Source organism: Artemia sp. Qi Xiang Cuo, chromosome 4, assembly GCF_049724085.1.
Source record: "Artemia sp. Qi Xiang Cuo chromosome 4, ASM4972408v1, whole genome shotgun sequence".
In the NCBI taxonomy this organism is placed as follows: Eukaryota; Metazoa; Arthropoda; class Branchiopoda; order Anostraca; family Artemiidae; genus Artemia; species Artemia sp. Qi Xiang Cuo.
The window spans coordinates 40,705,466-40,710,465 of record NC_142797.1 but is presented as its reverse complement, the minus strand read 5'-3'; the positions used below and the strand labels follow the sequence as shown (position 1 = coordinate 40,710,465).

At 39.2% G+C, this 5,000-nt stretch overlaps 1 protein-coding gene across 3 annotated transcripts in view; it reads right to left on the bottom strand.

The window, feature by feature from the left end:
• The window catches only part of LOC148953108 (uncharacterized), a 270,457-nt gene that overhangs the window by 35,344 nt on the left and 230,113 nt on the right, over positions 1–5,000 (bottom strand). The gene's annotated exons all lie outside the window — the stretch shown is intronic.

The window sequence follows — 5,000 nt, the reverse complement described above, 5'->3', positions numbered from 1 at the left end:
TTTTTTAATTAGTTTATGCTTGTTTTGTTTTGATATATTCTTTTCAGGGAAAAAGAAAATAATACTCAAAATCTTTTCGTTTTTTAAGGCTTTATAGTTTGGCCTACTATTTGTATGCTGGAGAAAAATTTTCTGAAATTTTTAACAACATAAACCCTTTTAAAAATCTGAACATAGATAGTACTGTTTAATTTAATTTCATACCTCCTCTAGTTGACCTGAAATGGAAAACTTGATACCATTCGCAAAAAATCTGTTTACTTTCTTTGATAGCTTGGATACACTTGCGCAATTTTGGTTCGGTTAGATTTTAAGAGCAGAAGTAGCCCCGAAAGTTTGAACATAATACCCTCAGTCGTTCTTGGGATACTGCTGAGATGCCTTATTGGGAATTAGCACTATCATAGTGCAGTTTGATTTAATCTTAAGGCAACCTTTAGTTTTTAGACATAATGGGCAAATGGGACGGTGGGCGTGGTAGGGTGGGCTTGGGAGGGTGGAATAGAAGGGGGATTAGTTGCCCTCCAATTACTTTCGACTATTAAAAAGGGCATCAGCCCTTTCTATTTTCAATCGAATGAGCCCTTTTCGAAGTTCCCACGACAACTCCTTCGATTCGAAGCTCCCTGGTCTAAACAGCAACAACAAAAAAAAATGATGTATTATACCCATATCGATCTTTACTATAAAAATGTCAAGCCTTCCAATCACTTTCGACTATTAAAAAGGGCACTTGGTCTTTTGATTGCCAATCGAATGAGCCCTTTTGGAAGTGACAACGTTTTCTATAAACACTTTATATGCCCCCAGGGCATAAATTACATCCCTTACCGTAAGGTCTGTTAGGGTGGTTGTTATCCTCTAAGACAGAATTTCCAGAACTTTCAACTACGTTAAACAAAATGGCTATCTCAAAATTTTGATTGTATGTGTTTGGGGAAATGGTGGGCGGTAGAGGGGAGGTAGTCGCTCTCCAATCACTTTCAAATATTAAAAATTGCCATAGCCCTTTCAATTTCCAATCAAATGAGCCCTTTTCAAGTTTCTACGACAAAACTTTTAATAAAAATCTCAAATACCCCCAAGGCATAACTTACAGCCCCTGCCCTGAGTGCTGGGGGATGTCATTCTCAAAGACCTAATTTCCAGAACTTTCTACTACGTTGAACAAAATGGCTATCTGAAAATTCTGATTGGATGGATTTGGAGGAATGGTGGGCGTGAGAGGGGGGTTAGTTACCTTCCAATCACTTTCAACTGCTACAAAAGGCTCTAGCCCTTTCAATTTCCAATTGAATGAGCCCCTTTTGAAGTTTTACGACAACTCTATCTATAAAAACCTTATATGCCCCCAGGGCATAACTTACAACCTTTGCTCTTGGGGCTCTGGGGTGTTTGTCATCCTTATATAAATAATTTTCAGAACTTTCAACTACGTTGAATAAAATGGCTATATCTAAACTTTGATTGAATGTTTCTGGGGAAATGGTGGGCGTAAGAGGGGGGTTAATTACTCTCCATTCACTTTCGACTATTGATAAGGGAAATTTCAATTTCCAATCAAATGAGCCCTTTTTGAAATTTCTCTAACAGCTTTCTATATAAATTTCATATGCCCCCAGGGCATAACTAACAACCCCTGCACTATCAATATCAATATCCAATCAATATCTAAAATATTGATTGGATGTGTTTGGGGAAATAATGGGCGTGAGAGGTGGGTTACTTGCCCTCAGATCCCTTTCGACTATTAAAAAGGACACAAGCCCTTGATTTGAATTTCCAATCGAATGAGCCCTTTTTTCAAGTTTCTGCGACAAAGGTTTCAATAAATAATTTAGAAGCCCCCAGGGCATAACTTATAGCCCTTGCCCTGAAGACTGTGGGGGGTGTGTCCTGCTCAAAGGTTTAATTTCCTGAACTTTGAACTGAGTGGAACAAAATGGCTATCTCAAAATCTTTATTGGATGTGTCTCGGAAAATGGTGGGCGTGGAAGGCTTTTTAGTTGCTCTCCAATCACTTTCGACTATTAAAAAGGGCACTATCCATTTCAATTTCCAATCGAATGAGCCCTTTTTGAAGTTTCTACGACAACGCGTTATATAAAAACCTTATGTGCCCCCTGGACATAATTTACAACCCTTGTACTGAGGGCTGGGGGGGTGTCATCCTCAAAGACTTAATTTGCAGAACTTAAAACTACGCTGAATAAAATGGGTATCTCAAAGTTTTGATTAGATGTGTTTGGGGAAAAGGTGGGCGTGAGAGGCGGGATAGTTGCCCTCTATTCACTTTCGACCATTAAAAAGGGCATTAGCCCTTTGAATTTCCAATCGAATGAACCGGTTTTGATGTTTCTACGACAGCATCTTCTATAAAAAAAAACTTATATACCCCCAGGGCATAACTTACAACAATTGCCCTAAGGGCTGTGGTGGACTGTCCTCCTCAAAAACATAATTTCTATCTGGAAATCAACTACGCTGAAAAAAATGGCTATCTTTAAATTTTGATTGGATGTGTTTCGGGAAATGGTGAGCGTGGAAGGGGTGTTAGTCGCCTTTCAATCATTTTTGACTGTTAAAAGGGGCACAAGCCACTCCAATTTTCAGTTGAATGGGCCCTTTTCAAAATTTCTACGACAACTTCTTCGATACGAAGTGCCCAGCTCTAAAGGAAAAAATTAATAAATAATACATTGCGCCAACATCGGTTTTATATGTTCCCAGGGCATAACTTAAAACCCCTGCCTTGAGGATTGTGGGGGAATGTCCTTTTCTTAACTTAGTCCCCGTTTCTTTTCTCGTTCTCAAGTGTCCTCGTTCTTTACTTAAGCAGCGCGATCACGCTGCCTATGATTTATACAACAAATTTCTATGTTTCAAGAACTTTCAACTACGTTACACAAAATGGCTATCTCAAAATTTTGATTGAATGTGTTTGTAAAAATGATGGGCGTGAGAGGAGGGTTAGTCACTCTCCAATCACTTCCAACTATTAAAAAAGGCACTAGTCCTTTCAATTTCCAATTGAATTAGCCCTTTTGAAGTTTCTACGCTTTCAATAAAAACCTTATATGCCCTTAGGGCATAACTTACAACCTTTGCCCTGAGGGCTGGGGGGGGAGGGGTTGTCATCCTTAGAGACCTAATTTCCAAAAATTTCAACTATGTTGAATAAAACAGCTATCTAAAATATTGATTGGATGTGTTTGGGGAAAAGATGGGCGTGAGAGGGGGTTTAGTTGCCCTCAGATCACTTTCGAATATTAAAAAGGGCACATGCCCTTTGAATTTCCAATCGAATGAGCCCTTTTTTCAAGTTTCTACGACAAAGATTTCAGTAAAAAACTTAGAATCCCCCAGGGTATAACTTATAACCCTTGCCCTGAAGACTGTGGGGGGTAGTGTTCTGCTCAAAGGTATAATTTCCTGAACTTTGAACTGCGTGGAACAAAAAGCTTATCTCAAAGTCTTTATTGGATGCTTTTGGGGAAATGGTGGGTGTGGAAGGGGTGTTAGTTGCTTTCCAATCACTTTCGACTCTTAAAAAGGGCACTATCCATTGCAATTTTCAATCGAATGAGCCCTTTTTGAAGTTTCTACGACAACACGTTGTATAAAAACTTTATATGCCCCCTGGGCATAATTTACAACCCTTGCCCTGAGGCTTGTGGGGGGTTGTCATCCTCAAAGACCTAATTTGCAGAACTTAAAACTACGTTGAATAAAAGGGCTGTGGGGGACTGTCCTCCTCAAAACATAATTTCTATCTGGAAATCAACTACGATGAACAAAATGGCTATCTTAAAATTTTGATTGGATGTGTTTCGGGAAATGGTTGGCGTGAAAGGGGTGTTAGTCGCCTTCCAATTACTTTCGACTGTTGAAAAAGGGCACAAGCCACTCCAATTTTCAATTGAATGAGCCCTTTTCGAAGTTTCTACGACAACTTCTTCGATACGAAGTGCCCTGTTCTAATGGAAAAAATTAATAAATAATACATTGTGCCAACATCATTTTTATATGTTCCCAGGGCATAACTTAAAACCCCTGCCCTGAGGGTTGTGGGGGAATGTCCTCCTCTTTACTTAGTCCCCGTTTCTTGTTTTGTTCTCGAGTGTCCCCGTTCTTTACTTATGCAGCGCGATCACGATGCCTATGATTTATACAACAACTTTCTATATAAACCTTATTTGCCCCCAGGGCATAACTTACAACCCTTGCACTAAGGGCTCTGAGGGGGTTATCATCCTACAAGACCTAATTTCCAGAACGTTCAACTACGTTGAACAAAATGGATATCTCAAAATTTTGATTGGATGTGTTTTGGAAAATGGTGGGCGTTAGAGGGGCGTTAGGCGCTATCCAATCACTTTCAACTATTAAAAAGCGCACTAGCACTTTTCACTTTTCAATTGAATGAGCCCTTTTGAAGTTTCTACGACATCGCTTTCAGTAAAAACTTTATATGCCCCCAGGGCATAACTTACAACCTTTGCCCTGAGGGCTGGGGGGGGGGAGGGGATGTCATCCTTAAAGAACTAATTTCCAAAACTTTCAACTACGTTGAACAAAACGACTATCTGAAAATAAAATAAAAGTCCAAAATAGGGATCCTTTTTAATAGACAGTGTATAGAAAATCCACAAAAAATACCAGATATTTCGGTCACATATACAGTGACCGTCATCAGTAGTAAAATTTTGGACTTTTATTTTATCGTCATAGAAAGGCAGTCTGGTCTCCGAAATTATCTATCTGAAAATTTTGATTGGATGTGTTTGGGGAAAAGTTGGGCGTGAGAAGAGGGTTTAGTTGCCCTCAAATCACTTTCGACTATAAAAAAGAATTGAATTTCAAATCGAATGAGCCCTTTTTCAAGTTTCTACGACAAAAATTTCAATAAAAACCTTATATGTCCACAGGGCATAACTTATAACCCTTGCCCTGAAGATTGTGGGGGGAGTGTCCTGCTCAAAGGTATAGTTACCTGAACT